A 26,654-nucleotide genomic window follows, 5' to 3' on the forward strand; every position below is an offset into this window, starting at 1 on the left:
CAACAGTACAGTCTCAAATGCCTTGGCTCTTGAGCAAATCGGCTCCCAGATGTTCAAAACTTAGAAGTGGGCGTTCCAGTTTTTGAACGATTTTTGGAAGCTGAACGTCAGGTACGGCTTCCAATTGGCTGCAGGAAGCTCCTGCAGCCAATCAGAAGCCGTGCCTTAGTTTTCAAAAAGTTCCAGGAGTCAAATGGACTCCCAGAACACATTCTGTTCAAGAACCAAGGTATGACTATATGCACAACACTAGAAGAAATGAATTCAGAGCTTTAAAAGTACCATTCTAAATAATATAGGAAAAGTAATGAGCTATTGGGCTGCGAATGTGTGCCTTTTTTCCTTGCAGTTGCTTCTCCTGCAGCTAGACACATAGCAAAAGGAAATTCTTTCAAATAGATTACAGAAGGAATTAAGAGTGCTATTCACAAAATGAAGACTAGGAAAGCGCCAGGGCCATACAGTTTCCTAGAAAATGATATTAGGGAGATTTATGATTTTGTTCATGAACAGGTAGAATTTAAAGTAGCTTTCTACATGGAAGATTTATTACTATTTATTAGCAGACCGGAAACATCTATGCCAGAATTCATAAAAAATAATTAATAGTTTTGGTAGACAATCTGAATGAATGCCAGCAGGCAAGTGTAGATCACCTGTTTTATATACTAACTGGTGATTTTGTTGGTGCCCAGAGGTCTCAACATATCTAGGCATTTCGGTTCTGAGAGATATTTCTCAAATGATTAGACTGAATTTAAATAGACTGATAAAGGAGGTTTCCAGTGATTTGGAAAGACGGGCATCACTTAAATACAGCATTTTTTAGTACAGTTAATAAAATTAAGGTGAATATTCTGCAACAGATAAAATATGTACATTTCACTATATTTTCAAGCACTATATTCTTAAACAATTAATTGGCTATTTAGGAAGTTCATTTGAGATAATTCTCCACTTAATTTTTCACTTAGGACAACACAGCTAACAACAACAATTTATTATTTATAAACTGCCCATCCAGTGCTTTTTTTCCTTAAAAAAATGTTTAGGCGTACTTTCATTTTGACTCAAGAAAATCACCATTTTATAGTTCAAGTCGGGGGAAATAAATACAGTAAATGGACAAAAGTACAAAGATTCACAAAATGTTTAGGGGGTATGCATACCCTTGTATCCCCCCCCCAAAAAAACCCACTGTGCCCATCTGATTGGGTTGCTCCAGCCACTCTGGATTGGTTTCCAACAATTATAAAACCAAAGTAAAACATCAAACATTAAAAACTTCCCTATACTGCCCTATACTGAAAGACTGCCTTCAGATGACTTCTGAATCAGAATATTGGAAGGCGGTCTTAATTTGTAATGAATCTATTAGCACATTTCTTCTTCTAATAATATACACTGGCATGGATAATTTTAGAGTTTGTTCAACACCCCTCTTTGGATGGCTAGTGTTGGGGTCTTCTACTACTACTACTACTAATAATAATAATAATAATAATAATAATCCTTTGATGCTTTCAGTTTTAGCACCTGGAGAGATCTGGCATATAATGGCTATATATAGGCCCTATACGAGGCTGTCTTCTAAAGGTTGTACAGTGGTACCTTGGGTTAAGTACTTAATTTGTTTCGGAGGTCCGTTCTTAACCTGAAACTGTTCTTAACCTGAAGCACCACTTAGCTAATGGGGCCTCCTGCTGCCGCCGCTCCGCCGGAGCCCAATTTCTGTTCTTATCCTGAAGCAAAGTTCTTAATCTGAAGCACTATTTCTGGGTTAGCAGAGTCTGTATCCTGAAGCTTCTATAACCTGAAGCGTATGTAACCCGAGATACCACTGTATAGTTACCGGTACTTATCTCCTTGGCTCGCGGGTCACATAACTCAATACCCTCTCAAAACTTCTGTGATGAAAATAGAGACGTCCTAAGGAAAAGCGGGACATTCCGGGATCAAATCAGAAACCAGGACAGCTTTTGTAAATCCGGTACTGTCCCTTGAAAATAGGGACACTTAGTGGATCTGCGATTGTTTGTTAATGAATTTTTTCTGTTGAACAGAGAACAGAGAACACTGTGACTGGACAGCCAGTAAATGTTGAAAATAAATAAATAAAGCTATCCAACTTATTTATTTATGTATTTGTTTATTTATTTATTGAAAGAGTTTGTCTTACGCACCCAGCGTTTAAGATGCCAAGTTAAAACCTAAACCGCTTTTTCTTGACGGGACCTCAGAAACAATTCTACTTGGCATTTGGACTCTCTCAATTTTTCTGTGCTCTTCTTAAGTGAACAGCACGTAGCTCTCAAAGCTGAAGACGAAACACGGCTGTTTGAAACAGATTTTGGCAGCGACTCCCGAGGATGAAATCTAATCAGGAGAGGCAGATTAAAAATTCAGTGCAAAAGGGCTGCGGCAAGACCATTTCTGGAGAAAATAAGGGACTGTTTCTGAATGTTACTCCTTTGTCCACTTAGAATAAAATCTTGCAGGAAGATGCCTCCCTTGTTAAGCGAACTCAACATCTTTACCTGGAAAGAAAAGGAAGGTAATTAAGGGATGAAATTAAAACAGAAATTAACAGAAAATAATGTGGCACCAAATAAATATTCTGGTCATCAACCAGTTTGGGCACAAGACTTTTTTTAAAAAAAAGTTTTAAGATGGCTGGATGGAGCAGAAAGTCTTTCTTAAAATATTAAGCAGACTGAAACAGACAGTAATATATACAGTTGTACCTTGGTTTTCGAACGCCTTGTGACTCGAACATTTTGGTTCCCAAACGCTGTAAACTCGGACGTGAGTGTTACAGTTTGCGAACTTTTTTTTTAAGCTGAACTTCCAACGCGGTTTCTGCAGCTTCCGATTGAGTGCAGGAAGCTCCTGCAGCCAATCGGAAGCTGCACCTTGGTTTTAGAATGTTTTCGGAAGTCAAACGGACTTCCAGAATGGATTCCGTTCAAGAACCAAGGTACGATTGTATTTGGAACACCCCAGCCTGTAGCTGATCTCTTCTGATATAGTGAGTGTTGCTTGCCACTGGTTTCCCCCCCAGAAAGACACAATATTACTGATGTGCTCTCACAGCATTTTTCCTCTTGGTACAGAAAGCAGGGTGTGTGGTCCTGCTATATAGTCATCCTGCAAGGCCAACTTTTCACCTAATTTCCGGAAGTGCAAAGCAACATGAAGTAGATGATCTTGAGTTGGAGGGGGTCAGACGATTGCTGTGGTCAGACCACATCCTGGCTAAAGTTTGGGTTGACTGCAACCTTGCCCTCCTACTTGATTTCTATTTGTTAGATTGCTGTTAAAGGCACAGAAACAGGTTCTGGCCCAGTGCTGGATTAAATCCTGTGGAGGCCCCTAGACAGTTGACATATTATCTCCTAAGACTTGCTTGTAATTTTCTCTCAAGATCAAACCAATATTATTTTGATCCCTTGTTGCAGGGCCCCTAAAAGGTGTGGGGCCCATAGCTTGATGCCTACTTTGCCTATTTGGTAATCCAGAAGAGAGTTTGGATTTGATATCCCGCTTTATCACTACCCGAAGGAGTCTCAGAGAGGCTAACATTCTCCTTTCCCTTCCTCTCCCACAACAAACACTCTGTGAGGTGAGTGGGGCTGAGAGACTTCAAAGAAGTGTGACAAGGTCACCCAGCAGCTACATGTGGAGAAGCGGAGGTGCGAACCCGGTTCACCGGATTACGAGTCCACCTCTCTTAACCACTACACTACACTGGCCAGCCTATTGCTGCAGCAGACCGCAGTCTTTACACACGTTTTAAGGGCTTGCATCCCTTCCATCTCTTCATTCGCAGCCACAATTTATTTTCTGTTTCCTCAAGTGAGCATTTGGCCTGTGGGAATTGGGCAGACTAATGGAGGCTGAGCATTGACAGACCAGCTTGTCCAAACTTATGCCTCATTCTGGGCTTCCCAAGCTTTGAAATCTGCTGTCTGAACTGTGCCAGGAATTTCTCTTGCTCTTTTATTTTTTATTTTTTTCATTTTCAGAACAAAAAGCAAACAAAGATTCAAATTCAGTAAACAGAGATGTGAGTCAGTGTCTGTGTCTATGATCGCACACAGATTGAATCAGATCCTCTGTAAGGTCACCCAGCAGTGGTGCTGAGCATTTGGGCATGTTTGCAGCGCCATATTCACCATTCATTGACTTGCAGCATCGGGTGATGACTCGAGCATGTGAATGGGACATGACAGATGAATCTTCAGAGTCAGAAACAAAATAAGAGAGAGATGTGTGAACCCACCCACCAAGGTAACACTGCTAATGTTAATACAACTGAGAACTGTATGCAGGTATTTTTTTGATCCACAACTTTAATTGCTGGCACATGTCCAGTATCCAATATTACTCCTAAAATGCTTCTTTGCAACAGAACGCTCTGGGCGGTTATTCCTCTATTTTGGTATTTTCCAAATTTCTGATGATCTGGAACACAACTGAACTGCGCTGCATGCCAGGGCTTAAGCATATGAGGCTCCAGGGTGCAAAAATCTGCCCCCTCCCCCCAGGTTGCCCAGAGTTGCTGACCGTTTTTTAGGGAGCTGACACCACGCTTATCTCTGCTCAGGAAAAGAAAACAGGAAACATAAGTAGCTGAGCAAAGCTGGGCGCCTCGTGGTGTAAGCAGTGTGCCCTGGGCAGGCCTCTCCAGAGCCCTACGCCAATCCCAGGCACGCAGGAGGGCGGAGCCGGCCAGCCACCTCAGCGCCTTGCTGGCTCACTTGCCCCCGAACTCGCGCCGCAGAGCCACCTGCAGTAGAAGAGCCTGCTGTGGTGCTCTGACCATTGGGTGGGCTCTTCCCCGGACTCCAACTCTCGGGCCCCAGACTCTTGGCCTGGTATCCCTAAGAGCACCCCTGGCACCTATGGTTAAAGACGGCCCTGCTGCATGCTTCAATCTTTCCACTCAAAAATATATGCCTATTGTCTTAACTGTTTCTTATACTGAATTTTTAAAAAATATAAGCTGCCCCATGCCGGCTAGTAAGAGAGAGTAATAACAACAACAACAACATTAAGGCACAAACCTCAGTCTCTGAGTGATGAGAGACTCCAGCACTTGTTTAAGGTTTGCCGTCCTTGTTGAAAGTCACTGGAGACTGTGGTGTCTTTAGGATATATGGTTTCATTTGCACATAGATACAACCTGGACACGTTTTGGAAAGGCTTACAGCATTAACACTCCAACAGATCTTGCTTCACCCCTTGGTTTTGGGGGACGGGTACCCCAAAGCCATAGCTCTGGATTCAGCATAGAGCAAGGCAAACCTCTATGTCTGACACCCTTCTGTGGAAATTAAACCTATGTCCAGTTATTCAAAAACTTGACTTGCAGAAACTTACAGCTATATATGATTTAAGGTATAATGTTTACATTCACATGCTTGTCCAAGCTGGACGTCCCTATTTTCATTGGAGAAATGTTGGAGGGGATGGAACCCTGGTCTCCCAGATCCTATTCTGACACTCTAAACACAGCCCCATACTGACTCTCAGACTAATAGGTGGTACCTAAATAAACATGTGGGGATGCAGGTGGCGCTGTGGGTTAAACCACAGAGCCTAGGACTTGCCGATCAGAAGGTCGGCAGTTCGAATCCCTGAGATGGGGTGAGCTCCCGTTGCTCTGTCCCAGCTCCTGCCAACCTAGCAGTTCGAAAGCACATCAAGTGCAAGTAGATAAACAGGTACTGCTCCGGTGGGAAGGTAAATGGCGTTTCTGTGCGCTGCTCTGGTTTCTCCAGAAGTGGCTTTGTCATGCTGGCCACATGACCCGGAAGCTGTACACCGGCTCCCCCAGCCAATAAAGGGAGATGAGCGCCGCAACCCCAGAGTCGGTCATGACTGGACCTAATGGTCAGGGGTCCTTTACCTTTAAATAAACATGTGGGCACATAGACAACAGCCTGATAAGGAGTCAGATTCTGGGTCTGTCTAGCTCAGTGTTGTCTACAATGATTGGAAGTGGCACTCTCCAAGGTTTCAGACTGTGAATGTTTGCAGCCCTAGCTAGAGATGCAGGGAATGGAACCTGGGACCTCCTAGTGTGGGTGTGGGTGGGGATGGCTTGGGGCCTACCAGACCAGTGCTGCCATGCTGTCTCTGCCCCCCAACATGCACATGCTGAGTGCAAGACATGAGGAATTCTGCTGTATGAGAAATGCTAGTGTTGTTTATTCTCTGGATAGTCTACCTTGGATTGGAGGATGGAGACATGATTGCCATTTGGAACTGTGATAGCACCCAGCAAGAGTCACTAGGTAGCTCCTTTGTTGAACTAAGGTTCCAACAGATGCTCTCAGAATACTTAAAGCATACTTAGAGGGGGGATACCTCAGAATTCCCTGTGTGGATTACAAATGCATTCTACACAAATTTTATCATTTATTCCTAACTGGTTCTCAGGCCGATCTCCCCAGGAAGTGACAGTTGAACACTTAGTAATAATATAATGTAATAATAATAATTTATTATTTATAGCCCGCCCATCTGGCTGGGCTTCCCCAGCCACTCTGGGCGGCTTCCAAAAGAAATATTAAAATACTGTACTACATCAAACATTAAAAGCCTCCCTAAACAGGGCCGCCTTCAGATGTCTTCTAAAAGTCTGGTAGTTGTTGTTTTCTTTGACATCTGATGGGAGGGCGTTCCACAGGGTGGGTGCCACTACCGAGAATGCCCTCTGCCTGGTTCCCTGTAACTTGGCATCTCGCAGTGAGGGAACCGCCAGAAGGCCCTCGGTGCTGAACCTCAGTGTCCAGGTAGAACGATGGGGGTGGCTGATAAATATTTACACACCTGGTAGCCAAATTTGCTCTGGCATCTAAGAAGCTCCATTCCAGCTGTGCTAATGCTTTCTAATTTTAAAATTTTATGCTGTACATTTTTCATGCTGTAAACTGTTATAGGTTACGTTGTGTGATTTCAGAGGAAAGCCTCGCTCTTGCCCTCTGCTGTTCACTGTCAAAGCCTTGGGCTATACACAATAAATTAATTGATTAATTGATTAATTGACCAAAGAGGAGTCAGCACATTTCCATACCCTGCCCCAAAAGTGCTCCCTCACTTTCAAGCAATGGGAGGATAAGGAGGAGACATAATACTTTTGTAGTTGCCCAAGTCTGAAATCATTGCTTCTTTTAAAAATACGGTACCATCCACACAGGATTTTGTGATGGGTTGCTGAGATAGATGTATCAAGAAGGAATAACAACACCCGGCTCAGTGGTTCAGGCAAAAGAATTTTTTCTTCTACTTCTTCTTTGATTACAATATCTTGCAATGTTGTTTCTGGTTCACTGCTTAACATTCCCTCAGCTGCACACTTGTAATTAAATCCATGCATTGTGTGCCAGAGACATCGCCTGCTCGCTTTCTTTCTTTCTTTCTTTCTTTCTTTCTTTCTTTCTTTCTTTCTTTCTTTCTTTCTTTCTTTCTTTATTACAATGCATGCATCTCCCATCTTCCCACTCCATCCAATTCCTCATTCAGCTCAGCAATGGGTGACTTCCTGTCAACCTCCTAATCACTGTCCTGCCCCGTGCTAAAAAAGGAAACACGAGATCCATAAGTCTTGCTTCCTAACAGATTTCTTTTTTTCCCAGAGAACTGACAAGAGTTATAGATTCCCACTTTGATGAGTCAAAAGACTCAGGTCCCCCCTCCGTCTCATCTGCCTTTCTAGCTGCATCACGTTTGACTGGCAGGGTGTCCTGTTTATAAATCTTTAACGAGGTTTCTGCATTTGCTTCCCATACCTTGAACTCCAAATCCAAAGGAGATCGCGCTCGAATTCATTAAAGCAGCTGCTGCTCTTTTCAAAGCACTTGCTTCCCTGTCTTCGCATCGTTTCATTCTGCATCGCCTCTCCTCCCATTTCACTTGGCCCTACCTACCTATCACTTTCAAATTAATCAGCTCCCCCATTATCAGTTCACACTCTCCATTGCTTTCCTCGCCGCTACCCCAAAATTGATGCTTCGGATGCAAGTTGGAACCAAGACTTCCGGATTTTCCGTTGATTGTCTAGGAAGAAGACGGACGTGGCTGCATTATTTTTAATTAACTGCTCCGTGACACAGAAGTCGACGATATGCCTTTGCCATACAGCGCGAGTCAACTATGATTAACCAAGCTCCTGACATATATGAACTAGGCCAACACGAGGAACCCCTGGAAGATGATCTCACGCTGATATGGCATTTGGAGTCGTGGACCAATAACCCAGCATCAGCTGTCATCTTCAACGCTGGAGCCTGGGATTCACGGGGGTTATGCGGCAGTAAAGAACTGTAGGTAACTCACCACTGCTGAGAATAATTGAGCAATAGTTTCACAGCAGGATGAGTCCTGATGTGTTCCTTGTGAAATTATATACTTTTAACCCAGAAAAAAATATATAATTTGGAAGCGAATGGTTTTCTGCCTTACACACACACACACACACACACACACTTCTCCTTCTCCCTCTTCTGGTAATAGCTAGAGAGTTGTTTTTCCTCTCCAGTCTGCAAAAGGGCTGTGGCTGAAAGATACAGTGGCCACCCATAAATATTGGGGGAAAGAACCCTGCAATGGGTGCGATCTCTGCAGTTAGATTGGTGTGCAGGGCACTTGGTGATTTCTCTGCAAAATAGCAGTCTTGTGTACATTTCCGATTCTATTGAAATATAGAAGAGGAAGCAATCAACCTTGAATGGGAACAGAACATTTTCTACAGAGAGGTTATGAAGGCTGACGTGCATCTGAATAAATGTTATGGGCCAAGGCAAGGGAAGAAAGACCCAGGAGAATTATGGGTATGATAATTCGGCCTCCATTGGTTCTACAATAAAATGTTGGGTGTATGCAGCCTCTTACTGTTTTCAATATCAAAAATATATCTGACAAATGTCTCCAAAAAAGATTTCATGATCTCCCTAGACAGCATATTCCATTACTTATGTACTTTTCAGTTAAAATACCGTCCCTCCTAATGTTCAGCCTAAACTCTTTGTTCTTATCCAATCCTCTGCGAATATGGATGTCGGAGGTTCTTTGTTGTTTTAAACTTCCTTTTCCATTTTTGAAATATTTCCCTTCACTTTGCTTTCTCTTCTAAATGAAATGGAGGCAAAGGGAAGGCAAATGTTTCAAACATTTATTCAGTCAACATGCTGTTTAGTTCTAGTAATAATAATAACAACAACAACTTACAAAATTTCACTGCCCTTTCAAGGCAGTTTGCAAGACTCTCAAGAACTCATACAAATAATAATAAAAAACACAATTATAATTGAACCATTTAAAAACCATAACATTAATTATTGTTTATTATTGTCACTGTTGATAAATAACATATGGCAGTATTTTATCAACTTTTAAAAGTCCTGAAAACAACTAGTACCAAAAGAAAATGCTAAATATTCTTTTTTTTATATAATAATTTTTATTCAATTTTAACATATAAATTATAGTACATACCACAAAATTTCATCTTTTAAACAATCTTTTTTTGGACTTCCATCAGCTCTTCTGATGATCCACCATTTTAACCACTTCTTATGCATTTCTTAAAATCATATTACCTTTAAGTGTCTTCACTAACCTTCCTCCCCCTTATCCATTTTTGCAATAATTCTAATAATACTCCTCACAAAACTTCTTGCAATCCTACAAACATAGTCTGATCATCACAAATACTTTTCAAATAGTCTGCAAATTTACTCCAGTTTTCTGTGAATTTCTGGTCCCGCCGGTTTTGAATCCTTCCTGTTAATTTATCCAGTTCTGCATAGTCCATTAATTTCATCCTCCATTCTTCTTTCGTCGGTAATTCTTCTTGCTTCCATTTTTGGGCCAATAACGTTCTTGCTGCTGCTGTTGCATATAAAAACAGCTTACATTCCTTTCTATATATATCACTTCCTACAATGCCCAGTAAAAATGCTTCTGGTTTCTTTATAAATGTATATTTCAACATTTTTTTCATCTTATTATATATCATCTCCCAGAAGCTTTTCACCTTTTTACATTCCCACCACATATGATAAAATGTCCCTTCTTTTTCTTTACATTTCCAACATTTATGATTTACTTTATGAAAATGCTAAATATTCTTCGTATTATCTATTACCATGCATTATTGTTGTTGATATCGTGCTCTCCATTCACACTTCCACACACTCCCTTCAACTGGGCCCCTCAACCCTGTCCCTGCATTGAGCCCCCAACTCCTGCAGCCGAGCTGATGCCAAACGTCTTGCTCTGCTTTCCTTTGGACCACATCAGTGAGGCCAAGTCTTGTCATCTGGGCATCCCAGGACCTCCATTTACATTGCCCAGGCTTGCGCCCTGGGGAGATCACTTCGGTGCTGCAAACACAGCAATCTGACTTCACCCCAGAGGCGCAAACCATTGTCTCTCGAGACAGACGGATGCCAGCACAACTTCTGGACCAGCCACAGCTTTCTAAAAAGGCTTTAAAAAATAAGGTAGGTTCCAGACAACTGGTATTGTAACCATTCATCCTGATTGCCTTGTGGGGAGAGAATAGACATCAGCTGCATATTGAGCATTCTTTTTTCTTTTTGTGAGGGCATTGGATGACAGTGTGCCGAACGAATGTGGTCCCTGCACTTTCTAAAGCATTTTCCTAGTGCTTATCACAAAATTTTGGGAGGCAGAAAGGCTTTGTTGCACAACAGTTCCAAATCAGATGAATCTGCCTGTATGTGATTGACTCCAACTCAAAAATAATGACAGTCCGGAAACACCTTTTATAACTTGGCTTAACTTGAGTTTGACCAAACTGCAGGAGGCAATGGAAGACAGGAGTGGCTGGCATGTTCTGGTCCATGGGGTCATGAAGACTAAACGACTAAACAGCAACAACAACAACATTAAAACCACTTTAGTAGACCAACATCAACACTCCATCTCATTCAACATCTTTTCTATTGCCATCTAGTGTTTCAAAAGAAATACGTAGGACCACAGCCCAATAATGGTCTAATTTGTTCTTAATGTATCACTCTCTACTTTAAATAGTCCAAAATGTGTGCCCAGCCTGGGGGTGATTGTCCCTGCCCTGCCTACCTTGGCACTTTCAGGGTACAGTACTGTTTCATCCCATCGGAAAATTATAGGAGATTTCCTTCCGCCACAAACAACCAGGTTAAGATTGTACACTCATTTTATAAGTGAAAATTGCACACATTTGACTTCTGCGTTGCAAGAGGCAGTTAATACTTTAAGGAAATATATATATGTAGCGAACATTCTATTTCAAAAGGAACATAAATGGTTTGCCCCACAGTGCAGTCATTTGGGAGGATTAAGAACAAATCATTTGGATGTGCAGATCTGAATATGATTTATGGATCATATTTTTGGACGTTTCTCTTGCTTATCATTCAGATGCATGTAAACGTGGAGGCTCGGGAAATCGTGCAAAGCAGGGGGGAGAGAAAGCAGAAACATAAAGCAATTGATATTTAGATTCTTCATTATTGATGTGAGAGTGAGTGAGATTGCTTTGATACCTGAGTCATATAACTTCCATGTCACACAAACAACAGGGAGGGGGGGAAGGAGAAACAGTTAATCATATAATGTGGAAATCTTTCTGAAATTCATATGGTTGTTTCTTATCCAAAACACATTGTTTTAAAGCATTTGTTGACTACAAGTACATACAATGAGTTTCCAGGCATCTGTATTCCTGTACAGTGGTACCTCGGGTTAAGTACTTAATTCGTTCCGGAGGTCCGTTCTTAACCTGAAACTGTTTGTAACCTGGAGCACCACTTTAGCTAATGGGGCCTCCTGCTGCCACCGCGCTGCCGGAGCACGATTTCTGTTCTCATCCTGAAGCAAAGTTTTTACCTGAAGCACTATTTTTGGGTTAGCGGAGTCTGTAACCTGAAGCGAATGTAACCTGAAGCATATGTAACCTGAGGTACCACTGTATAGCAGGCTTCCTCAACCTTGGCCCTCCAGATGTTTTTGGCCTACAACTCCCACGATCCCTAACTAGCAGGACCAGTGGTCAGGGATGGTGGGAATTGTAGTCTTGAAACATCTGGAGGGTCGAGGTTGAGGGAGCCTGCTGTAAAGCAACAGCTAAACCATATGCGGGACAAGATGAGAAATAGGGAATGGTTCTAGTTTTAGGGAAGGGTTGTAGCCCAATAGTAGAACATCTGCTCTGCAGGCACAAGCTTCCAGATTCAGCCACTGGCGTCTCCTAGTATGGAAGGGGATGTCCCCTGTCTGAAACTCTGAAGAACTGCTTCTAGTCACTATAGATAACACTGAGCTAGATCGACTGGTGAACTGACTCAGGGAGCTTTCCAGGTTTCCCATTATGACCAAGGCATCGCTGCCCCCAAACATAGCCACCTTACGTCTCTTTCCCACCAGTAATATTTAATAATGCAAAACAGTGATGATGGTGGTGGTGATGATTTTACTTTATTATTTGTATGCTGCCCATCTGACTGTTGCCCAGCCACTCTGGGCAGCTCCCAACAGAGTATTAAAAACACAATAAAAAAATCAAACATTAAAAAATTCCCTATACAGTGGTACCTCGGGTTAAGTACTTAATTCGTTCCAGAGGTCCGTACTTAACCTAAAACTGTTCTTAACCTGAAGCACCACTTTAGCTAATGGGGCCTCCTGTTGCCGCCGTGCCGCCGGAGCCCGATTTCTGTTCTTATCCTGAAGCAAAGTTCTTAACCTGAAGCACTATTTCTGGCTTAGTGGAGTGTGTAACCTGAAGGGTATGTAACCCGAGGTACCACTGTACAGGGTTGCCTTCAGATGTCTTCTAAAAGTCAAACAGTTGTTTATTTCTTTGACATCTGATGGGAGGGTGTTCCACAGGGCGGGCGCCACTACTGAGAAGGCCCTCTGCCAGGTTCCCTGTAACCTCACTTCTCACAGTGAGGGAACCACCAGAAGGCCCTCAGTGCTAAATCTCAGTGTCTGGGCTGAACGATGGGGGTGGAGACGCTCTTTCAGGTATACATGGCCAAAGCCATTTAGGGCTTTAAAGGTCAACACCAACACTTTGAATTGTGCTCGGAAATGTAGTGGTAGCCAATGTAGATCCTTTAAGATCGGTGTTATATGGTTCCGGCAGCCACTCCCAGCCACCAGTCTAGCAGCTGGATTCGGGATTAATTGTAGTTACTGAGTTACCTTCAAAGGTAGCCCCACGTAGAGCACAATGTAGTAGTCCAAGAGGGAGATAACCAGAGCATGTTCCACTCTGGTGAAAGTGCACAAGCAGTGGGTATCAGTTGGCGTACCAGATAAGACGTATGATGCAACATCACCATGCTGACAGCTTCCTAAATCCTGCAGGCATCAACTGATGAAGCAGAATTAGGGTGGGGAAACCAGAATGAGGTTGGGGCAACATGACGTCAAGTCGCACATTTTGCATTACTAAATCTTAGAGGACTAAGCAATAGTGCAACCATAATGTGTTGTTCTGGCCAGGAGTCTTGAACAAAGGACAGGTGCTTTTTAAACATTTCTATCCAGTGCTATTTTTCTAGGAAAAGAGGTACCATGAACTGACCATGAACTTCTCCTTTGTTATCTTAGAATGGCAATGGTGCCCACCTGAGAAGGGCCGGAGCTGAGCTCCAGTGAGCTCTGGCTGAGGGGAAAACAACACGTTTATGTCCTACGTTTCTTGTGTAATAGAATCTGGTTTGGCACATATATGGTTTCCCAAGGAGTCAAGAGACAGCACCTCCACCATGTAAATCCTGGCTAGTTGACCAGTTGACATAGAAAATGACAGCTTCTTTCCATGGTGGACCAATCAGGCAGCCCCATTAGCTATGAAATAACAAGCATCAGCCTTGGCTTTTGGTACACTGAATGTTTTGTAGATAGGGGATCATCAGCTCATCAGAAAGCTAAACTTTTCGTTCAGAAAACAACAGCACAAAACATATCCTATGAAATGTCTGTTCACTGACATTTCCACCAACCATTTATTCTGGAGACCTACTTACAAATATATCCCCATGACAATGAAAGGAAGCTGTTGTCTGAGAAATCTGCAAAAACCTGCTATTGATGAAAAGAGTTTCAAATGTGCATAAGCTAAAATTCCTTTTGCCAGTAGTGTGTGGGTCATATCTAGGTCAGTAGTGTGCAGCAAAATCTGTATGTGTGCGTAGAGAGAGAGAGAGAGAGAGAGAGAGAGAGAGAGAGAGAGAATACTTCAGTATTCTCCATCCTTTATCCTCTAACGGTACACTAGAGGCTGACATTTAATACCCTGAGGATATAGATGTTTGGAAGCTGGTTATTGTAACAAAGGAAGCCATCCAAACTCTACAAGACCAAATGGATCAGATAAAGCTGACACCAAGATAAATCTGTTTTACATCCCTTCTTGCAAAAGTTTTGCTAATCTTAAGTAGTTTTAGCTTTTCCAGAGCAAAAATGGAGGGAAAATACCATACATTAAGGTAAGCAGCAAACGTGCAGTCAGCCAACATCTTGCCCCAATTTATAATCACCAAAAGTATAACACACAAGTCAAAAACTATTGTGTTTCCCTGAAATATTGGATGGTCTTCATTAAATGCAGAAACATCTAAGAGGAGAGAGAGGGAGAGAGCAGCTGACTGCAAGGACACGAACTTCCACATTAAGGCAGAGCAGGAATACTGTCGGACTCCAACTCCCATCAGCCTCAGCCAACATGGCAAACAATCAACGATGATGGGAGTTGTAGTCCAACAACAGTTTCCTTTATCCCAGTTGTAATGGCCTGCAGTCAATAGGTGAACTTCACACCATGCATGCCTATCCTTATCTCCCCATTTTCTCCTAGTTGTCATTTCCCTCCCAGACTCCTGCCTCTTGTTTTATTCTCTTCCTACCACATTTCTGGGTCACTTTCCTAGGTCACGGTTCCATTTATCTTCTTTCCTAAGGTCTCAAAAGCTTCAGCCAATACTAGCGAGAGACCTGTTTTTTGTGTTGAATATATGCTATCTGGTAATTTATGGACCTAATAGGTATCTAAAGCCATTTGCACATGCAGAATGCAGGCACCTTATATATAGAAATGAGCAAACCAGTGATATTTTAGGGAGCAGGCTAGCAGGCGGAGCCCATTACTTACATCATAGGAGCCTACACAACACAAAACTCTGTTGCTGTATGTAGGTTTTATTTTATTTGTTTTTTATCTTATATTTTGGAAATGTACATCCAGTTTTTTTTCTTTAATTTTTTTGGGGGCCCCCAAGAGAGTGGGGCTCTAAGCTATAGCTTGTTTGGCTTATACGTAAATCTGGCACTAGAGAAGGCATGAAGAAGTCATGGGATGTTCACTTGCAGAAGCTGCAGTGGTGGCGGCTGCCACTGATTAGGACAAATACCTGCTCATCCTCCACCCTGAGCTCAGCAGCAGTGGCCCTGGAGCGGAAATAGGGACAGTCCAAGATCAAATCAGAAGCCAAGCTGGCTTTCATATTCCGGGACAGTCCCTGGAAAATCAGGACACTTGGACAGTATGCTATCAGTAGCAGGCATTGCTTTCATTGCTGCCTCCACCATAAAATTCCTCAGAGCATTTAAAAAAAAAATTGAGGTTTTGTTCACTGCAGAGCTGCCTTCGTCTTTCATAGATACGCATTCATCTGTGAACCAGTCAAAGGCTGTGGTCCTATTAGGCATTGACATCAAGTAGCCCAGTTTTCCCAGTAGTGATGTATGGAAGTGAGAGCTGGACCATAAAGAAGGCTGATCGCCGAAGAATTGATGCTTTTGAATTATGGTGCTGGAGGAGACTCTTGAGAGTCCCATGGACTGCAAGAAGATCAAACCTATCCATTCTGAAGGAAATCAGCCCTGAGTGCTCACTGGAAGGACAGATCCTGAAGCTGAGGCTCCAATACTTTGGCCACCTCACGAGAAGAGAAGACTCCCTGGAAAAGACCCTGATGTTGGGAAAGATGGAAGGCACAAGGAGAAGGGGATGACAGAGGACGAGATGGTTGGACAGTGTTCTCAAAGCTACCAGCATGAGTTTGACCAAACTGCGGGAGGCAGTGGAAGACAGGAGTGCCTGGCGTGCTCTGGTCCATGGGGTCACGAAGAGTCGGACATGACTAAACGACTAAACAACAAGCCCATGTTCAGGTTTGCGGCCTAGATCTTTTCAGTACACCAGATTTCTGCTGCCAGCTTGGACTTTCATACAGGAGCCCAAAGCACTTGCTTGTACAGATGGCCAAAAGCAACCCTCGTGAGATGGATGGCTTGAAGAAATATACAACAGGCACGAGGTGCGAAATGTTAAACATTCTACCTGAAGGGAAGCACAGGAGTGAGAAAGAAAATATGCTCTATCTCGGGTGTCTTTGGTGTGTGTCTCTCGTCTCTCCTCCACCCTTTCTGCCTTCATGCATCGCAGATAGAAAGAAAAAGCCCTCATTGCTGCCAATGAATGATACATTTACTTTAGATTCTTTTGTATGTCAACTGTTCATGCCTCAGGTACTTAACCTTTATTTTAAAAACATAGTTTGGAGCCTAGCCTCGGAGGCGGAAGGGGGAGGAGGTAGTATTCTTAGAAATGCTTCACTCAACAAAGGCACTATTATGAGGAGGTGCAATGGCGAGAGGCTGAATGGTATTCATTGTTTCAGGTTTCAGAGCCTCCATACATCTCCTGCCTGTCAAAGGCAGATACTGTGTTCATAAAGCAAAGTCTGCCTGCAAAGAGATCTCTGCCCTGTGCCAGAGACACCACAATATGCAAGAAAATTCAGCTGGGGAGAGAAATGTCCTTATTAACTAAGAAGCTAGGCAAGTCAATCACCCTTTGCTGTTTTTGTTAATTAAAATTATAATAATAATAATAATAATTCATGAGTCAATATTATCATTAGCATCACTATCATCATCTGTACAGAGCAGTGCCTCCCAAACTTTGGTCTCCAGCTGTTTTGGGACTACAGTTCTCATCATCCCTGACCATTGGTCCTGCTTGCTAGGGATGATGGCAATTGTAGTCCAAAAACAGCTGGAGGGCCGAGTTTGGGGATGCCTGAGATAGAGCTTTAGAACAGTAAGCTTTCACAGACCACAAACAAACCTTGAACCAGTGGGGTATACTAAGGTCACATCCACACCATACAGAGATGGGTGTCACCTGCAGATTGACTCCAAATCTCCTGCTGACAGCTCCCAGAAGCTTCATATGGATATTAAATAGCATGAGGTACAAGATAGGATGCAGGAGAACTTCTATGGTGCTGAACAACACAACTTTCTGGAAATGGCGTTGGACGTAAGAGCAGAATCACAGAAGCATGTTGCCCTCAAATCCGACCTCTCTGAGATGCTTCAAAAGGATACCCTGGTTAACTGTATCAAAAGCCACTGAGAAGTCAAGGAGTTTGATCAGGGTTGTGATCCTTCCATCACTCTCCCAAAAAATGTGACTATCAGGACAACCAAAGTGGTTTCAGTGCCATGACCAGGCCTGAAGCCAGACTGGAATGGATACAAGTAATGAGCTTCTTCCAAGCATACCTGAAGCTGCTACCACCACCACTCTCCAGCAGCCAACCTACATGTTCCACAGCGATGGTAAGGGCACTTGTGGGTTATCACATTGACGGCTCTACGCATCTCACTGCTCTACAGTGTGATGAGTTCTGTGGCAGGAGTGCTAGTCATGTTAGCCAGAAAATGCCCCAGAGCGTTCAGGAATCCATCAGAACCCATAAGTCTCTGAGGAATGGACCACGTCAATGGGTCCCCCCAGCCCAGCAAAGTGCAGTTGCCATGTTCAGCCCAAACTAGTGGATGTACAATCACTATTCTCTAAAACACAAGGAAGAGGGAAACCCCCACAAAGGAAATAATTCCTTGTGTAAAAGAGGGTGGGAAACCTGTAGTTTGCCAAAGACTCCCATCCGTCAATGGTCAGGGCTTATGAGAACTGTAGTCCAACATCCGGAGGGCCATCAATTAATGTAATTAACTAATTAATTCACCAGTCACTTAACCTTTAAGAGCCCAGTGGTCAGTTTTGATGCTCTCACCACTGCAGCCTGAGTTCGTTCCTCTTCTCCATTAAAATAATAATAATAATAATAATAATAATAATAATAATAATAATAATAATAATAATAAAATTAATAATCATACAGTTATTCCACACACTTGGCCCATTGTAGATTCTTTGCCTTCCTGCTTCCCAAAAGAACCTAAATTGTACATATGCATTTGTTACAGTTAGGAGTTGCTTCATACAAACCATAAATATAGTGAATGATTAGGTTAACTACCCCCTGTGCAATTTCACTGTGGTTTCAGGAGGTTCAGATATCAGGCAAGGAATAACTAAACACAGTTAATTCATGGGCTGATCTAATTTTTAACACAGGATCCTAATCCCTTAAATAATAATAATAATAATAATAATAATAATAATAATAATACGGGCTCCTTTCTTCCAAGAGATATTGCTGTCCCTCAGTAACCTCTTTGTAGCATTTCATTAAATGCCTTCAGCCTCAGTAAATTACAGCGCTAAAAAAACCAACACCATATATATATATATATATATATATATATATATATATATATAGTATATATGTGTGTGAGAGAGAGGGGGAGTGTTTCACCAGCAGCAGCACCATGACCAACGCTACAACCACCAGCAATGTACCCTGCCATAGAATAAGGTGTGATGAAAATCCCTGTACAAGCTGAACTGTACTTCCCTAATCAAATGGGTGTAACAGATGGCTGCTGGAGCAAGCCATCACAATGGAAATATCTGCAGTTCTCATGGTAACGGATTCTGCCAGGTCTGAGGGATTTGCTGTTTTCCAGGACATCTGAGCTGCAATCTCTTTCGAGCTGTCTAGCAGTCTCAGCCTCGCTCTCTCAGCGTGATGGAGATAGAGTTGAAAGGTGGAGCCTGATTTTGCATTCCAACTGTGATTAAAGACACAAAAGCACTCCCCGTTGCAGGAATCAATACTGGGGCTGCATATTCATTATAATGTTATCTAGAACCTCATTAGCTGGTTGGGCAGAATATATGCAAGGAAATTATCATATGCAGTCTTCTGCGGGCAAAAAGAAAAGAAAGAAAAGAAAAGGAAGGTAAGAAAAGGAAGAGGAGGAGGAAGGAAGGAAGGGAGGAAGGAGGGGGGAGAAAACAAAGAGAGGAATGCGAAAGCACACATATGGGGAATTAGGATGCATGAGACGTAGCCTCTTAATAAAGATATGGAGCAATATTAAAACTAGCAGTTGTTTCCATCTCGTGGCGGCATGTCAAGATTACTTAGCAGAGGAGGATGAAACATCTGGCCTGAGAAGAAAGGAGGGGGGAAGATGTCAAATTTCCAAAGCATTCTATAAAATCTAAGAAAGGAGGAGTGGGGGGGGGGGGACAGATAAACAACTGTGCCTCTTAATATTAAGCAAGGGCCTGTGACAGGCATCTTCATAAGACGCCTGCAATCAGGAAACACATTTTCTAAGAAGGTGTGTGTTTGCCTGCAAAGATAATGGGCTTTAATTCCTGGCTTTCTAAGCCCACGGAATTCTGTTTCTTGGTGTTCTACTCTCAGGTCCTAAGCTCGTCTAGGACAAGGTGGCGTGGGGGAAATTCAAACCAAACATCCACATATATTTGTATTAAAATCCCAATCAGTTTCGAGACATCTAGAGGTGCATGTGAGTCCCCTTTGGTGTGTCACCTGCTGGAAGCCATTCAGAGAGGCTGACTCACAGCTGCCTGGTCCTCTTGAGTGTGTGGAGCCCAAAGATCAGACAATGTCGAATAATTCAGCCAGGCCTCCATACAAAGAAGGCCATTCTTAGCGGATAAGCCAGAGAACATGAACAGAAAAGCGAGGGGAAGGGCCTACAGGCTATAGAGAGCAAACATGATGTCTCCCTCCAAGTGTTGTGGACTACAATTCCTATTATGCCTGACCATAGGCCATGCTGGCTGTCGCTGACAGGAACTGTGGTCTATATCTGAGGAGGACTTCCTTCGCTACCCTTGCTGCAAGGTCTGCTGATCTGCCACCTCGCCCTTGAAGGGCCAATAACATTAGACAGCTACATTATTCAGAGTCCAAGTGTCAGTTTTCCAGAAGGATGTAAATGGAAATGTCTTTTCTGAAAATGCACCATAGGGAGCAATGCAAGTGCTTGAATATTGCCAAGGAACCTCTTCTACTCAGGGATTCGGGGCGAAGGGACTTGTGTACCTTCCATAGTTCTGCTGGCTCAAGTCTTTCTTCAACACAACTGCTAAAAGGCACCTGAACTCCCTGGCATTGCTCTTTCCACACACACTATGGCAATGAACACTTCGCTAATGAATGAATGAATGAAATCTTTATTGCTAAAAGCTATAAGCCGTCACAGTTGGTCACAATGCGTAGAATACAAATAACTGATTTAAAACTCAACAACAACAACAGCAAAGCAAACATATAAAAATGCAAAATCATACCTGCATAAGTTAAGCACTTAATATCATAGCACCTGGACTCTCCAACACATTTTAATTTTATTTATCGTATTTATTTATAACCCCCTTTCCGATAAACTACATTCGAAGTAGTTAATGAGGTAAACAAGACAACATCAAAATCAATAAAAGGAATTAAAAAGTAGGCCGCAGCAATATAGCATAGCAGACAACAAACAATAAAAGCCGGTCCTGCCAGGGTGGGGAAGCTGCAATCCTATGCACACTTATAATGAACATAGTGGGCCTTACTTGGGAGTAAAGATGTCTAGCTAATCGCGCATCTGAAGGCGGAAAAACGAGAGAGAGCTTGCCAAGTCGGTACACAGGAGAACAGTTGTGAGAGGGAAAGCACCTCAAAAGAGCAGGACAAAAAAGGTGGAAGCAACTCTGGTGCCTCATGAAGCCAAATTCTTTATTATAACTCCATGCATGTTGAAGTTAAGAACTTCTCCAGGAACTACAGACCAAAACAAGATTAGGATCAAGATTCTTCAAAGTGTAATGCACATTACAAACAGGTCACATCCACACATTCAAAGCACTTCTTTATACAGTGGTACCTCGGGTTAAGTACTTAATTCGTTCCGGAGGTCCGCTCTTAACCTGAAACTGTTCTTAACCTGAAGCACCACTTTAGCTAATGGGGCCTTCTGCTGCTGCTGCGCAGCCAGAGCCCGATTTCTGTTCTTATCCTGAAGCAAAGTTCTTAACCTGGAGCACTATTTCTGGGTTAGCGGAGTCTGTAACCTGAAGCGTATGTAACCCGAGGTACCACTGTACTGCTTCAACAGTCCTCACTACCCTCAAAGAATCCTGGAAACTGCATTTTCTAAGGGGACTGAGTGGTGCTAGGAGACCCCTTACAGGGCTACAGTTCCCAGCACCCTTAACAAATGACAGTTCCCATGATTCTTGGGTGGATGGGAGGAGCCGTGGCTGTTAGTGGCATATGGGTGCTTTCAATGTGACCACATCCTGTAGCAAACTTACATGGTCCAAAGATCTTTAAAGCGAATGAGCCAGCATGTAATTAACCTGAACGCTTAAACCCATGCAGACCGTAAAAAGAATTTTTGAAAAAATTGAAACAGAAAGGAAACAAAATTGAGATTTTAAAGGTCTGCTTTCAGTACCTGGCAAACGTTGCTATAGAGTTGTGAACTCTGAAAGTCATAGAACAATAATAAAGAATTCCGCTGTATTGAGCACCAGAGCTTGCCAAGTCAGGCTGTTGATCCACGTAGCTCTGTAGGGTTGACACTAACTGGCTGCGATTCTCCAGGGTTTCAGGTAGTGGGTATGTTCAGTCCTACTTGAACATCCCAAGGATTGAACTCCATGGTCCTCTACCACTGAGCTTCAGCCCTGATCTCACCAGGCAATTATGATGAAAAGGGAAGCCCTCGCAGGACAAAGGCATCTCTTTAATAGTCAACCATTGCTGTCACCTCGGTGACCTCCCTGGCTTTGAAGATGAAGACACACTTCAGAGCTATGGGACTTCTTGAGAGAAGGAAAGTGATGTAAGCAAGTGAAGTCACTCGCTGGCTACAGCCAGTTATGCTCAATTGCATGCATCCCACTCACTTCTTATAGATCTATAGCCAGATCCTGCACTGCTAGCACCAAGCTTCTAATTCAAGATACCGTATTTTTTGCTCTATAAGACTCACTTTTCCCCTCCTAAAAAGTAAGGGGAAATGTGTGTGCGTCTTATGGAGCAAATGCAGGCTGCGCAGCTATCCCAGAAGGGATAGGTTGTATTCAATGTAGCGCTTAGCGCAAGGATTGCAACAGGAGGATTCCCCCCCTCCCACAGCACCCCCGAAATCTGGGGAAGATGTGGGACGTGTGGGGCAGGAGGCTGGGTGTAAGCAGAGGAAGTCTTCTTGCGCCAAAGGTCATCTTTGCACTAATCGGATGATTTAGCTGAAATACTGCCCTCTGTCTGAAACAGACGATTAGCAGCTATAAGCTTCGTAGCTTATATCTTTCATGCTAAGAAGCTCTGCGCCCAGAAGAGGCTTTATGAAAGGGAAGGCTACAGGACGCAATTTCTGTTTTGACAGACAGTAGTCAACACTTCATATGTATAAACTTATCTTGTAAACATAAACATGGTCCTCAACTCTAGGGGCTAATGTTCAAACAGAAGCAGATTTAACAACAACCAAGACTCGGAAATGTCAGATGACGGAAACCTTGAGTAATATAACTAGGATAAGAGAAATAAAAGAATTGGAGATAGTAAACAATATTTCTGCAGCCTGACTCTCTGCTGAGAACTTGATCGGTAGCTGTTAGCTGCCAGTTTCTATAGGAAGCATGAAAAAGTGTGATTAACCTTCCTTTCCTCCCACACACATACATATATTTTTCTCCTAATCACTTTCCTCCCTCTCTTCTTCTTCTTCTTCTTCTTCTTCTTCTTCTTCTTCTGAACCTAAGATTCCTGAGGCCCAAGTTCATATTACTACCACAGCAGCATGGAGGTCACTGATTTTCTTCTTCTTCCCCAAAGGTGGCACAGCATCTCCTAAACAAGGCATGAAATCATATTGTGCTAGCCGCTTACCTTGACAATTCCTAGATAAGAATTTCCATTGCAAAGAAAGGGGGAAAGTTACCATAAAGTCTTTAAAAAGTCCTACATCCAAATAACAAAATAAAAAACCAGTACAATAAAAAACTTAGCTTTAATCAACATAAGGTAAAAGTAAAGGGACCCCTGACCATTAGGTCCAGTCCTGGCCGACTCTGGGGTTGTGGTGCTCATCTCGCTTTATTGACCGAGGGAGCCGGTGTACAGCTTCTGGGTCATGTGGCCAGCATGACTAAGCTGCTTCTGGCGAACCAGAGCAGCACACGGAAACGCTGTTTACCTTCCCGCCGAAGCGGTACCTATTTATCTACTTGCACTTTGACGTGCTTTCGAACTGCTAGGTTAGCAGGAGCAGGGACCAAGCAATGGGAGCTCACCCTGTCGCTTCGAACCGCCGACCTTCTGATCGGCAAGTCCTAGGCTCTGTGGTTTATGGTGCCACCAAGTAGCAGGAAAATGCAGCTATCACGCCATTATGGAAACATGTGCTTAAGCGTGTCTCTCACATCTTGCTAGTGAATAGAGTTAGTGGGAAAGGTGTATTATTTGTATGTATGTGTTTAACAAATTTATATCCTGCCTTTCCATCATAGGTCTTCAAGCATGCTTTGGATTAAGTTGTTTTCAGTGGCTCTCACGTCTAGATATTCTCTCCTCAAACAAACAAAAAAGACACCCTTGCCCAGACGCAAAATTCTTAGGGGTGCAACATTTCAACACCCGGTGCTGCCTCAATACAGCTGCTTGCTTCTGTCACTGGGCTCCCTCAAAAATGGCTTCTCCGTGAGAACCAGGAAGCGACCTCTGCAGACAACGGAATGACTTCTTTTTTCTTATCTCTGTGGCTTTGATGTCCTGGGTGATGCGGATGCTGTTAGGCAGTTGAATGCGCATGTGTACTCCGTCTGTTTCCCTCTCCATCCCTCTGCACGGCCCAGGCAGCTGGCAACCCAAGCCATGCACTGCCTTGCCCTGGGTCTGATGTGGCTCAGGGGCAGAGAAACTGACGGGCCTGCAGGATCAGTCCCTGGCATTGTCAGGTAGGGCTGGGAGAGACCCCCATCTGAAACCCTGACCAGAGGCAGAGCAAGGTGGGTGCGGTCGATGCAGTCCGCCCCGGGTGTCATTGCTGGGGGGGGTGACATCGCCACACCACCCCCGGGACACTCGGCACGGGTGGTGCACCCCGGGCAACACCCCCTGCCTGGGACACTCGGCGTGGGCAGCACACCCCCAAGACACACACCCCCTGGGACGCTCGGCATGGGCGGTGCACCCCCCAGGATGCTTGCCCCCCCCTGGGGCAGCTAGCCCCACCTCCCCCGGGTGCACACCACTCCGGGTGCTGGAGCATCTAGCTCCATCACTGACCCTGCCACTGCCAAACAGTGTGGACAATACAGAGCTACAGGGACCAAATGCCTGTCTTGCTGTAAGGTCGCTTCCTGTGTTTCTGTGAGAGCAACATCAATGAGCCAGTCCTCTTCAATCATGCCTTCATGTAGGCAACAGGAAAACGCACCGTTTACCGCTGAATCAGAAGAAATTACCATCCATAGAGTTCCTGTGTTCCAATTCAAATTGCACCTAGTTGTCTTGGGGTATATTGAACATTTGGTTTCCAGCAGGAAATCCTAGACAAGAATCTTAAATTCTACCTTCACGCAAGAGTAAAAAGAAGAGCTACCGGTACCTTGCCTTCTTTCATACCTTTTGCAATAAGCCTGCTATCCGTTGTTTTTTCAATATCTGGCAAAGTGACAAGATCCTGCAAGGAGGCTGAGAGATCGTTAATACATGCAGGAAAGGAAAGCGCAATTAAAAATGGCAAGGACCCCTCCTGTAAATAAGTGCTTCCTATGGAGAGAGATTATTACAAAGCTCTCTGGGGTTTAAACCTGAAATCAAATCACTTAGGATGGCTCAGAGGAGCATTTATTGGGGAGAGGAGGGCTTCTTGATTTTAAGCCTCCAGCCTGTGAGAGAAACATGATTGTGTGGCCAAACTCACCTATTGTCAGTTTAAATCAAGATCCAGATGCTCTTGGAGGAAACTGATTTTTCTGTATCCATTTCTCTCAGGGTTTTGGCTTGGTTTTGACTCCGCTTGTCCTGTATGATGACCTCTGTTGAGAGGGAGACTGGGGAAATGTGTCCAAATTAATCCTCCTTGACCTTCCAGTGGCTTGACCGGTACTTCCGGGTTTCGGCAGTCCGTAACCTGAAAAAACGCAGCCTGAAGCATCTGTAACCTGAGATATGACTGTATATAAATTTAATAAATAATGGATAAAAATCACTGTGTTTAGAATGACAGACTCAGACCTGGGAGAGCTGGGTTGAACTCCCCCACTCAGCCATGAAGCTAACTGGGTGACCTTGTTAGTCAGCCTAGCCTCCCTCACAGGGGTGTTGGTGTTATGTACTGAAGTTCTCACCCTGGGCCAGCAGGGGGATACTGTAGATAGTTATGCAAATAAGGGATCGAAAGTGACGTTCAGTGATTGGATAGTTTTAGAAAGTTGATACAGTTACGTTGTACTGGAGCTCTATATAAGCAGGCTGACTGAACCCTTCAGTTCAGTTCTGTCCTGGCCTGTGAATAAACAAGAGCTGTTTGAAGAATCGCTGTGTCGTCTGATATGTTCACCCACAACTTAACAGTTGTGGTGATTAAAAGAGGAGGGGATGAACCATGCACACCATTTTGAGCTCCTTAGGGAGAAAACGGGATATAAACGCAATAAGCAAACAAACAAAACAATCAAGGTTAAAAACCGCTGAGCATGACTTTCCATGTCTCTGAGTGCGAGGATTTCCAACCACCACCATCTGGAACCCCCAAAACACTGCAAAGGGGGAACAAGGGAGATTGTTCTGTCTGGCAAACTGAAATGCTTCCCTTAGCCTGACGCTGAATTCTTCCCCCAGTCGACATTTCTAAATCTGTGCATAGCCTGTGCAAATTGTGCAGAGATATGTGTCCTCTTCCTTGGCAATTAATAAGTGACCACTCTACCAAGAAGATGAGCGATGGCCATTGCAGGGCCAGTGGTCACACAGCAAACTTTGCTCCTCACCTATTATTGCAGGAGAGATGATTCTCAAAGCTCTCGCTGCCTTAGATCTTTTAACTGAGGATCAATATTGCTCAGAGAGAGAGAGACAAACAGCCAGACAGAGGAGAAAAGCTTCTGCAGCTTGCTGCATACAAAACCAGAAAAGATAAAAGCTTCTAGTATTATGAAAACTAATATGACAAGCTACCTAGAATGAAGACTTCCTTGAAGTAGGCCACACTCTTCCCCCTTTCTTTTCTCAAATTGCATGCATCCATCTCTAGAAGAACAGTTCAGCTGATTAGATTTATGTGATTAGGCATTTACAGGCAATGAAGCGGTGGACTGTGTGCGATGTGTCTGTTGCATAGCATTTGTCTTGGTGGTGCTGAGAACATTCTACAGTGGTACCTCGAGT

General features: G+C 43.5%; 1 protein-coding gene across 1 annotated transcript in view; it reads right to left on the minus strand.

The window, feature by feature from the left end:
* Window positions 1–6,493: 6,493 nt before the first annotated feature.
* LOC310696250 (uncharacterized protein) overlaps window positions 6,494–26,654 on the minus strand; it is a 960,839-nt gene continuing 940,678 nt past the window's right edge. Inside the window, exon 12 of the mRNA XM_083481566.1 lies at window positions 6,494–6,818. The gene's annotated coding sequence lies outside the window, so the exon portion shown is untranslated. The remainder of the gene's footprint in view (window positions 6,819–26,654) is intronic.

The sequence above is a fragment of the Podarcis liolepis genome, assembly GCF_965112155.1.
Source record: "Podarcis liolepis genome assembly, chromosome: 17".
Taxonomy (NCBI): Eukaryota; Metazoa; Chordata; class Lepidosauria; order Squamata; family Lacertidae; genus Podarcis; species Podarcis liolepis.